This window comes from Barbatula barbatula, assembly GCF_947034865.1.
Source record: "Barbatula barbatula genome assembly, chromosome: 6".
Classification (NCBI taxonomy): domain Eukaryota; kingdom Metazoa; phylum Chordata; class Actinopteri; order Cypriniformes; family Nemacheilidae; genus Barbatula; species Barbatula barbatula.
The window spans coordinates 13,892,848-13,905,338 of NC_136765.1; the positions used below are offsets into that span (position 1 = coordinate 13,892,848).

Below are 12,491 nucleotides of genomic sequence, written 5' to 3' on the forward strand. Positions count from 1 at the left end.
CGAACTGACGCAGATTTGTGATGGAGGCGATTCAGGCAGGCCTCGGGAAGTCTTGGCTTTTAGATTGAATGCATCTTTTGTTCCGACACTTATAATATATGCATGGGCAACTTATAACACAGAAAAGACGCATTCGCGGTAGGCTATATGACCACTGTTTCCTCTAAACAGGACCATGCGAGGGTACACAAATCGACAAAACACCACAGGGTCCATTGCAAATATTGCACTTTAGTAGATTGGTTTGATTTGCCTAAATATACACTTTTGTTTAATTTCATCATACGTTTATGGACAATAATAATAAAAAGCTTTTGTCACTGAATGAAATGTGGACGATTTATTTCAACGCTTTTCATATTTATAAACACCAGTTTATTATTGTGGCACTGTTATTTTATACTATAGACCAGTGGTCTCCAACGTGGTGCCCGTGGGCACCTGGTAGCCCGCATGAACTCTGTAAGGTGCCCGCTAAACACAGGGCTCACCAATAATGCTCAAGACAGCAGACAAATCTGTGACTATACCGATCAGCCAAGTGCTACACCGTCATGAAAGTTTATTATTAGCAAGTGTTATAAACTTTAATATCTGAAAGAAAACTGAATTTGGTTCTGTGAGCGTAAAAATAAGGCATCACATGTTTAAAGTTTGAAAGTATGTTATCAACAAGTAGCCCTCTAGAGGATTTTAGATATCTTGGTAGCCCTCGCTTACAAAAAGGTTGGAGACCCCTGCTGTAGACGTTGCCACTGAAACCAAGATATGAATGTGTATAGTATCATAGTATGTGTGACACACAAACCATGCTACTATACACATGAATGTATGATAACTAAAGTACAAAATAAGATCTAGGTGTCTTAATATCTTATTTTGTTTTGTACTTTAGTTCTCTTTCTTGGTACTTATTAGCCTCTTTTATGTAGGCTACAGTTAAGTTTGTGTCTTGTTTATGTTTTTTTATTCCTTTTTTATCATTAACATCTTAAAACAAACAGGCATAAATCCAACAAAACATTGATAAATTAAGAACTAAATACATCTAAGGAGCACAGTAATCCAATATAGATATGTATTTGTACATCTGACAATCTACAACGTTTTGAGGCATATATTAAATATTAAACAAGTTTGAATTTTTAAATGCAACATAATGTGTTTGTAATTTATGCAAATATAACGTAGCTACAATCAATATATGTTGTTTTGTGTAGCATCTGAATCCTGGAAAACAGTCCCAGACTAAAGTTAATAAGTCTTAATTGTAAATAACTTCCCTCCTTTTCAATAACAGGTGATTTGTGAAAAATACCTTTTCAACCAGATTATTATTATATAATACTATTACCAAAATTATATATATATGGAACACCCTTCACAGATATTAGACATTAAACATTTTACAGTCAATATCTATTGGGTCAGTTAATTGTGTTTACAATTCCAGGTTCACCAGTGATTGTTTAACAGAAACCGTTCCCATCACTCGGCTGGACTTTACGGCTGTGCTACCCCGTTTCCTTTCTCTGTACATCATGTCCTTTCTCAGCCCACGAGACATCTGTGCTGCAGCACAGGTGAGCTGGCACTGGAGGTTTCTGGCTGAGCAGGTAATCATGTGAAGCCTCTTCAATTAAATACGCAACTACTAAAACATTTCTTTTTTGTCTATAAATGTTCTTAAATGTATTGTATGTGATTATCCAGGACTGTCTGTGGTTTCCCAAGTGCATACGCCTGGGCTGGTTTCTTCGCTACTGTCCATCAGATCATGAGTATGGAGCCTGGAAAAGACATTACGTGGCCTGTGCCGCCAGTTTGGATATTCTGACACCACGGGAGGCAGCAGGTGTCTATGGCACTTTGAATGAGCGTTTGACTGCACCAGAGGAGCAGGAGGAGAGATGGAGAGAGCTCATGATTAAACAAACAATCAGAGACAAGATAGCAGAACATAAAAGTGAGTCCAAGGCTGAACAACATGTTTTCTTGAAGATCAGATATGTATGTGTAGCGAAAAATTTAAATGGAAGTTGTGTGATAATTTGAGCTATTGCTAATAGCTAATATTTGATATGGATAATATAGTTAATGTTTATATATTTACTATTAACGATTTATAAGTGAATATGCAAATAAATATTTGGCTAATATTAGATATTCTTCACTTCTCATTGTTCTACAGAGGCTGTTCTGAAGACGAGAAGGGCATGGATAAACACCAGTAAATTGGGCACATCATTTACTGGAAGCATTCACAATCAACCATTGACTCTGACTGCTGCTCTCGTTCATTTAGGGGTGAGACCCTGACAGAAGAAAGTTGATGTAACTATACGAAAATGAATGAAACAGAAAACCTAAGCTTGCAATAATAACTTATTTTTCTTTATTTGTTTTTAGGACAAGTGTTCTTTGAAAAACTCATTTCCCAATGTTGAAACCATAAAATCACAGGGTGGTTTGACCATAAGCAGAACTCTTGAGAACAGATATGCTTCCAGTTTGGTAAAAACTATGAGGTCAGTTAAACAGGATTAACATTGAGTTCATGCGTAGCCCAAATATATTTGCAACCTTGTGTCATATTATATAGTGACTGGTGTTCTTGCAGTTTACCATTCAACCAGCCAGTCAGGTCCACCTACTGTCCTCTTCCTCACTTCCTGCTTGTGTCATCCAAAGTTCCTGGATATGAAGTAAGACATCACAATAGTTTAATTTCTCGAATGATAAGTTCTTTAATAGCTAAAAATGTTCAATTGTATATTTCTGCTTCTGGCTGCAGTACACGCATCTGTGGTGGTTTTGCCTTATGACTCACAAGGAATGACCTTGGAGGCTTTGCTTTCTCTGGCAGAAAGAGCTATCCAGGGGAGAATGCTACAAAGTGTTGGTATTCTGGCAGAAGGAAGCACAGACGAGGTCATCCTTACACAAGGTAAAATGTTGTTAGAACATTGTTACAACTAATAAACTATTAAATGTTTTTAAATTGTACTTAAATGTTACTTGGGAAAAACTTAAACTAAACCCCCAAAAATGTTACTTACAATATATAACTTACAACTGAATTAAAACTAAAACTGAATTTAAAATGATCTTATATAGCAATATAATAAATAATAACATTACAAAATGCATAAAAGTGCTAAAAAGAACTAAATTGAACATTAAAAACTAAACATGTCAAATAAAAGCTAATTCAAAATCTTATTAACTACAGTCAAACTGAAAAAACATAATAAATAATAAATATGTAGGTGATCCCATTCTACAGACGCATGTGGAAATGTTTTATTTAACAATATCAGTGATGTTGCACTAAATATCAGCATTGCTATTGTTTCTGCCATGCCAACAAGTTAGTGGACGGAAGCTGGGGAATTAAAAAAAGTCTTTGTAACTAGCCACAATTCGGGTACATTGTTTGTTATCTTATTCTGTCTGATATTTGAGCTGTGTTTTGACTTGCATAACCTTATATGTTTTGCTTATAGTCAATGTTTTATTGTACAGCTGCTTTGTAACAAGGAAAATTGTTTTATATAAATAAAGCTGACTTGACTTGACTTATCCACAGGACTGAGTATTACTGAAAAGACTTTTGGGAGAAGCTGTGTGGCTGGGTAGTTACTGCTTCAGAAGGCGGGAGTCTAAACATCTTTGCGCCCCTGGCGTCTTCTGGTAAATTTGCAACACTGGCTTTATATTAAACTAGTAATACTGTAGACATAGAGTATTTTTCTGTATTGATTGTTCAGTTGGAGGGATGGATCTGATGAGGAAGTTATCCTCCATGACTGGTCTGAATGTCAGAGCCCCCACTGGGACGTGTACTGGCTCCTTCCAGCACAGTAAGTTTCAGAAAAGTCGGAAAATGTTCTTTAATTTAATGACGAACAAAATGGTTGTTTGTGTTTTTGCACTAGTTCTCAGTGAGTGGTCTGGATCTAGTGACTTTCCTCCATTGATGTACCTGCATGAAGCTCTTCTTCTGAGCTGGTGCCGGCAGGCTGAATGGATAGAGGAAGCTTGCAAAGAACTGCGGAAACACCTTGAGCCACAGCTGCACTTTCTGTGTCAAAAGATCAAGGGCCGTATCCTGGGTAAGTGATCTGCCTTCATGCTAATAACGTTAGATTTTACATTAATATGCATTATGCAATTATAGTACTGCATGGTCAGAAAAAAGTGTTTAACTTAAGTTTTTGTATCATGCGTCCGATACAGGTTTGTTCCTCTGGGATCATATTAAGATGCCCGTCATCTCCATTAAATCTGAAATCATGGAATGCTTGCTTCAGGGACTAGTAGCATTGATGAACGAGACCCCAGTAAGCAAGAAATATTTTGTAAGTTATTACAAGACATTTTTTCATGTAACCCGCCAAATAAATATATTTTAGGATGATGCTGTAGACTTCTTGGGACGCTTTTTACTAAAGAAATCGATCAAGGATGGTCTGAAAGAAACAGAAATCACTTCCTCTAACATCATTAATCCCATCCCAGAGTTTTCAAAGGTAGGAGTTTCTGTTTTAAATCATTTTGTTATGTTTTACTTTATACGTACTGGGCTTTTAAACGCCTGTCTTTTTATCTCAAGGGCTTTATAAGTGATGCAGACAGACGCGGTGGCGTGTGCAAGGAGCTTTCGGATAGCGAGAGAACTTATGTGAGGCAACTTCAAGCAGTAGCCACAGTTTACTACACTCCTCTCAGAGCTGCTCTGGACTCCAATCGAGCCATTATCAGCTCTGTCAGTCTCATCACAATCTTCTGTCCCCTACTGGACATTTTGGAGGCAAACAAGTAAAACACTTGACATTGTGCTTGAAAAGATTACATGGCCATTTTCTCATGTTTTTTTTACATTAAAAATGGTTCTTGTAGTCTATTTCTGATAGAACTTCAGGAGAGATTGCAGGAATGGGGTCCATTGCAGTGTGTGGGTGATGTTTGTGTCAAATTCTGCACCAAGCTACGGGCCTACACAAACTTTTTTAACAACTACCCGACCATTCTGAAAACTATAGACAAGGTAGGTCCTGTGTCACCCTTAAATCTGAATCCATATTATCTTGCATATTACATAGCTATTCCCCACTTAAATAATTAAAAACAAAATATATAGTTAAGATTATGAAATATCAATTGAATTGTTATTGTGTTATGTGAAAAATTGTGTTAGAGTGGTGCAATGGCTCTTTTCTGGGCTTTGTAAAATTTTGAGAGGGCATAATGTTATGAATGCTTTCTAGTGCAGAGAGACACATCCTGTATTCCGTGCGTTTCTGAAAAGACACGACTGGAGTGTTGCAACCAGAATGCAGAGGTAAACATTTTACAGTTAGCACGGTTTTTCTGCCTTTGCTGACAAATTTTGAGCAGTCGTAACCAAGAGGTCTTGACTGTGCAGTCTTCAGGAGCTGTTTCTTGCACCGTCTGCACGAGTAGAGGAGGACTTTGCTTCAGGCTTTAGCTCTACACACACCGCCCGAGCACCCTGACTACACAATGTTATCATCCGCCTCCAACACAATCATGACATACAGGAACTTCATCCACAAGGTGTGTCCTGAGATCAGTGCCTAATATTATTGTCGCCGCATTAATATGAACATATTTGCGTTTCAAACTCCGAGGTTTAACAAAACATAAACATTTAGTAATTTTTTTACCCTGAAACCTGTATATGACTCTTACTTTTGGGGAAACCAAAAGAAGATATTTTGAGAAATGTCTCCGTGGTTACTATCCATATATTGGAAATGAATGGGGTCTAGTGTTGTTTGGTTACCGGCCTTTTTCAAAAGGTCATCTTTTGTGTTCTGCAAAAGAAAGAAAGTCATACATTTTTGAATTGACAAGAGCATGTGAAAACGATGACAGGATTTAAATTTTTTTGTGAACCGTCCCTTTAAATGTCTCAGCGAGGACTATTACACCATCAAAATGTAATGTAACACCAATTTTGTTTTGTCACTTACAGTTGAAAACAAGTTTGAATCAAGACCTTAAAATCTTAGAGGCACAGAATACAATTCAAAGCTGCCCGGTAAGTTGACTAATGGCTGGAATACACTGCAATACTTTTAAAATCTGAACAGATTTTTTTTTTAACTAGACATCATATACATGGAGACTTTTTGAAAGTTTCATATAGAAACACACTAACTGATCAAATCTGCAGACCGGCACAGATTTTCTGCAACAAGTCCAGACTGAAAATCTTAGCAAAAGTCTTGTAGTGTACTTTAGCCATAAGAACGTGCTTGTCAATCCTGACATAGATCAGATTTTTAATAGACAGTTGGTACAGCACTATAGGACATAGCAAAAATTGGAAAATAAACTGTTAATATTACTTTGTTTTAATTAAATGTATCGCATAAAATATAATTTAAGAGATTTATCTCCATTGTTAGTTTTTTCTTAATTCTTGCCATCACACCATAGGACAAATTTGCATATTAGTCTGTCAACTACCCATTTACTGTTATATAAGTACATGTTACTTTCATATATACAAATGATGGTGTTATTAAATATTTATATGGTTACGTTTGTACTATGTGTAGAATTTGTCAGAGGGCAGCAGATATTTGATCATCACTCAGGAGGTGGCATTACTGACCTGCCTAAATGGAGACATCACTTCCTCTCTCAGGTCTACTGTTGACCCAGAATCAAATAAAATATAGACAAACAAAGTGTTCTTTTTCTGTTCTGAAACAATTTTTTTAAACAAACAATAACAATATTGTCTGTTTTGCATGAATAATAATGCATTAATATATGTCTGTATCAATTCAAGGAAGCATATTTACTCAACCAACCACACACAGACACAATAACATGTTTTCATTCTCATTCTTTTCACAGGATGTATGAGCATGTGAGTGACCTGGGATTGTTTCTGTTTAATGACGCTTTAGTGCTGACTGAGAAGATCGTGTCACATGTACCATTTAGTCTGGCGGCGAAAACAACTCACACCTTTCTGGCATCGGTTGCACTGCATTGTCTGAACCTCAAGGACATCACTGATACAAAGTGTACGTGTGGTTATTACTTAACAATTTAATGCACATATATATTTGAGCAAAAAACGTTTGAACTCCTCCCTAATCTCTTTAGATGTCCAGAACGCTTTTCAGCTGGAGAGCCCAAAGCGCCAATGGATTTGTGCTACAGACAGAGAAGAGAAGAACAAGCTGATGTCTGCCTTATGCAGTGCTATAAATGCTGCTATAACACGTAACTAAAAGTGCACATGACAGACATTATTTACCTTGGGAAATAAATGGAAATTACGCTGTGTAATGCTTTTGATTGTAACCGAGGAATTCATTTGAATATTAAACTTAATATTTAAAAAAATAAAATATAGGAATAAACTCTGACAGTTGTAAACGAAGCCATTTCAATGTTTTTAATTATACAATTTGCATTTTTAGTATAAAAGTATTTATCAAATACACTGATTTAAAAAAATCTTGGATGGAGCTGATACGTGAGAACATGTTATATATCGATGGGACTTTCAAAGACTTCATACAAAAATACAAAGGAAATTAACAGACAGTGATACCTAGTCAAGTTACATGGTTACACAAAGTCGAAGATTAAATTCTTGGAGAACTAAAGAACATTTTGTCATATATTGTAAAAGGTGTTTAGTTCACTGTATGTTTTCATACATTCTCTGTTGCTGTAGTGTGCAAAAGTTAAACAGCACCAGTATTTTTCTTGTATTCTTGTATTTGAAGAGAACACAAAATATTTTAATATGACCTCTTATTAAGGCAAACAAAAAAGCTGTGAACAAACTGTTAAGTAACTTTCAAAAAGTTAATATCATATTCCCTATAACAATTATCATATAAATGAAAATCATTTTTTATCCATTCAATACCCCAAACAAAAACAAAGAAATCCTATAAACCAGTAACAAATGAGGTAAGATATCATAACTTAAAAGTGCCAAAATCAACCAAATCAATAAACAAGTAATTCTATACCATTCCTTCAATGATTAAACGCAATAAACGTTTACACTAAAATAAACTAAAAGAAATTTAAAAAGTAGTTTTGCACAAATAAGAAATATGTTTGTAGTCAACTGAGCTAACTGGACACGTGTTTACATGAAACCTGTTTGTGTGGGCACACTAACCACAAGTCTAGTGATGTCGACATGGGCGATTTTTTTATATCGTTTTAAAACATGTTAATTACTGATAGTGATAAGTAAAAGTAGTGATGTATAAAATTAAGTTGTTCACCATTAGAAGCATAATAAATCTTAATATTTGACTACAAAAAAATGGGGTCCTCCCCACCAACTTACAGTTCAGACCCCACTTCTAACTCTGAGTGAGTTCCTGGGGTGAGCGTACTGGAGACCTTGCCCGTCTTGTGTACTACAAGCGTACAGCTCGTCAATGGCACAATAATGACAAAGGTATTTCTGGGGAAATTATTTAGAATATATTAGCTTACTATTGTTTTCTATAATGGCTTTAAATACTATTTTAACCAGTGGAGGCTGGTGCTAAAAATATTTTGGGGCCGCAAACATACCGAAAATCCAACTGTCAATAATGCAAGACTATAAATAGCCATTAATCAGGTGATGTATCATTATTACAGCCAATGTTAATCAGTGAATTTGAATTGAATGTGGGTTTATTATCAGTAACTATCCTTTCTTTCTGACTTGCAAATTTCTCAGTGATCTTCTGGTTAAAGTCAATTATCTCAGTCACCATTGTCTTCTCCATTGACAGCATGGCCAATGCATTTAGCCTCTCCGGGGTCATGCCATTTCTCAGAGAAATACCTCTCAGCCTCTGCTGTGGTCATGGGTGTGATGATGAGGATCTTTAGGAGAGTGACCGTCTCTGATAGGACTTCTTCAAGATTGTTCACCTTAAACAGCTGCAGTAGGTCCAGAGCACCACGACAGGTTCTAAACTCTTCCTTGCAGTAGATGAGACTAAGCTCTATCTTTAGCTTACTCCCATTGAGCACTGGATAGGCCTTCAAAGTCCTACTCAGTGCATCTTCAGGAAACGCAACTGTGTAATGTTCAAAACTGTCTGCTTGCAGCAATGTGGCACTAAGGAGGTGGCTTGTGAAGCGGAACCGTTCCATGGTGTTTTAGAGTATGGTGTAACAGACCTGTAGAGTGAAGGACAAAAACAAAAATAATGTAGTGATGACAAAATGTCAATTTTAACTGCAACATTTAAAATGATCAATGATTAAGTTATAGAGAGACAGAGACCAGTTTCAGTGTTTGAATCCCTGATTTATCCAAACTTCATACAAATGGACTAGGCAAACATATCAAGTTTCATGAACTTCTGATGCTTAGGGCGCTTATACATTTTCTTAATCCTTAAGAAGTTGCTTTGACTAATAACAATAATAATGATAACAAATACAAAAGGAGGAATACAGCTGCTACCTTATCTTATGTATGTCCTGCTGGAACTGCTAGATGCTCCCTTTAATGTGGACTGAATCTATGTCCTTCTTCTGGAGTTTAGCATAGAGGATTTCCAAGTGTGGCATGATGTTGTGGAAAAGTTGCAAAAATGTTTTAAATCCTGATCCTCCAGCAGTATGGCAAAGCCTACTGCCTCTCTGGTGGTAACAGGGTCAAAGTCAGAGTCTTGAAAAGAATTAGAATTTCTAACTTTTAAAAAAATTCTAACTTTGGGTATGTGAGAAGTGTCCTTTTGCATTATTAGATTGAGCTGATGCGTATAGCAGTGGATGTAATGGGCATTTGGGTACACATCTTGAATATTCCTTTGAACACCTGCAGTGGCACACCTCATCACGCTTGCTCCATCATACGCTCTTTTTACTTTTTTGATCCTCTGGAAGGATGACAGTAAGATGCTCTTTTAGTGCTGTAGCGATGGAATCAGCTGTAGTTGAATGCAGGCAATATCGGTGGTCTCGTCGTCCTGGATTGATAGAAAATCGTTGCTTTGTGCTATTTGGATTTTGTATAAGACAACGTACAGTCCAACAGCTCGTTCTGTACGGTTTTCGAAGTTCCCTTAAACACAGTGGCGTTCTCGAGGTGCTCTTTCAAAACTCCATCAAGAGACGCAAAATACAGTTTTGATTTCTTAATAAATAATAATATGACTAACGGTGGAATAGTACAAATCAATTATTTTATTTCGTTATTAATTTGCGATATATATTTAACTTATTGTTGGCATATTAAAGTAGCTTTCTTCTCTGGGGAACTTTAAGGGGCCGGCCCCAGCGCCCCATTGACCGGCCGCCACTGATTTCAACAGTTTATTTTTAGGGGATTTTACACCTTTATTGGGACAGGACAACTATGGGCAGCAGGTTTGGCAAAGGACTTTTGAGACAGGGAATCGAATTTGGGTCGCTGTGAGTGCACTACACACTAACCACATGGTTAATGGGACCAACATGAGGGATTCTTTTGAAAATGTTTGTTTTTAAGAATGAATTTATGTTAGGGATTAGAGAAACCAGTGAAAATAGTGATGTGAAAACTCAAGATGTTCACCATTAGATGCATAATATTATGAAAATATGGGGTCCTCCCTGTTTCCCACCCACCACCTTACAGTTCAGACCCCACTTCTAACTCTGAGAGAGTTCCTGGGGTGAGCGTACTGGAGACTTTGCCCGTCTTTTATTCAGAGTGTGCAGCTCAGACGGGACGATACTCTTGTAGCCCCGCCCAAGACGCTGCAACCAGAGTTAGGAAACAAAAGAGATCTAATGGTGAACACCTAAGGCTTAGATGTCTTGCTCAATGGCACAATAATAACAAAACCTATTCCAACAGATTAATTTTATAATAAATTAGTGTACTATTGTTTCCTATCATGCTTTTATATGAGGGATTATTTTTCTATGTTAAATCTTTAAGGGCTTTTTACACATTTCTTGAGACAGGACAGTACAGAGCTGAAAGGAAAGCATTGGGCAGAGAGATAGGGGAGAACGTTTGGCAAAGGACATCAAGACAGGTATAAGGTTCGAGTAGCAGTGAGTGCACTGGCACTATGTGTGGACACACTAACCACAGGCCTAACAGAGCAAACATGTGAATTCATGTTAGTGATTTCACCAGTGAAAATAGTGATGTGAAAACTCAAGATGTTCACCATTAGATGCATAATATTATGAAAATATGGGGTCCTCCCTGTTTCCCACCCACCACCTTACAGTTCAGACCCCACTTCTAACTCTGAGAGAGTTCCTGGGGTGAGCGTACTGGAGACTTTGCCCGTCTTTTATTCAGAGCGTGCAGCTCAGACGGGACGATCCTCTTGTAGCCCCGCCCAAGACGCTGCAACCAGAGTTAGGAAACAAAAGAGATCTAATAGTGAACACCATGGCCCATTGTAAGGGTTGTTGGTACAAATGGGGGCATTTCCATACCAGTAATAGTAACTCACAAGTCGGCTGTAATGATAATTCACTTAATTTGGCCTATACCTGTACACACACAACACGGTTAGCACAAAATACAGTTCGCAACCGTGGTTGTGCAAAAACCAAGGTCAGTTGTGGCCTGGGGGTTAGAACGTTGGGCTTGTGATCAGAAGGTAGCAGGTTCAAATCTCAGTGCCAGCAGGTCATGACTGAAGGGCCCTTGAGCAAGGCACCTTACCCCTGATTGCTCTGCAGTAATGTGTCACTGTAAAAAACTACTTGTAAGTCGCTTTGGATAAAAGCGTCTGCCAAATGAATAAATGTAAATGTAAAAACATGATTAGGTACTGCGCTTTTAAACATTTTCGTAAAGATTATAAAATTAAGTGGTAACATCAACGAAACCAAATGACTATGGGCGCCACTAACACGTTTAACATTATATTACATTATATTGATCTAAACTCGACTTTAAAATACATACAGAGCTGACGCGGCATTAATGTAGGTTAACGTTACTCGAGTATACCACATAAACGAGACACACGACGATTTAACGAATATTCCGACATAAATGACACAAAGTCGAGGTAAAACTGACTTACTTTGCAATTCTTCATCCCGAGTCTTCACCGCTTGCGTGTTTATCCACATCTGGCTCTTGAGCTTGAACAGAAAGTTCTCCGTGATGTCATAAACGGCAAAGCGTTGTTTTGGTCTCATAAGATTCCACTAAACCTTAAAGGGGTCACATGACACGGCTAAAATGAATGTTATCGCTCGTTTGAGATGTAACGCGATGTGTAAACACGATTTAATGTTCAAAAACGCTGTATTTTCCACATACCGTTCATGTTTGTATCTTCTCTGCCCCGACTCTTTAAAACGCGCGGATAATATTTTTCAAATCTCATCGCTCTGAAAAGCGAGGTGTGCGGTGATTGGCCAGTTCACCAGGGCGTAGTGATTGGTCGAATACTGCAAGCGTGTGACGGAAATGTAACGCCTCTTACCATATTTGGAATATCAGGTTC

General features: G+C 37.4%; 1 long non-coding RNA gene and 1 pseudogene across 2 annotated transcripts; one reads left to right on the top strand and one right to left on the bottom strand.

The window, feature by feature from the left end:
* The first annotated feature begins 147 nt into the window (after positions 1–147).
* Positions 148–7,277, top strand: LOC306895411 (epithelial cell-transforming sequence 2 oncogene-like; annotated as a pseudogene). The gene is made up of 20 exons: positions 148–183; positions 1,413–1,616; positions 1,714–1,966; positions 2,192–2,307; positions 2,410–2,528; positions 2,603–2,705; positions 2,779–2,947; positions 3,590–3,693; positions 3,771–3,863; positions 3,939–4,115; positions 4,240–4,343; positions 4,416–4,532; positions 4,616–4,821; positions 4,903–5,050; positions 5,271–5,344; positions 5,429–5,580; positions 6,002–6,067; positions 6,591–6,679; positions 6,895–7,067; positions 7,150–7,277. The product of its transcript is annotated as an epithelial cell-transforming sequence 2 oncogene-like (transcript).
* A 143-nt stretch (positions 7,278–7,420) lies between these two features.
* Positions 7,421–12,377, bottom strand: LOC306895558. The gene is made up of 4 exons (XR_013786795.1): positions 12,305–12,377; positions 12,063–12,195; positions 9,485–9,992; positions 7,421–9,195 (listed from the first exon to the last, which is right to left on the bottom strand). It is a non-coding gene; the product is annotated as an uncharacterized lncRNA (long non-coding RNA).
* Between the last annotated feature and the right edge of the window lie 114 nt (positions 12,378–12,491).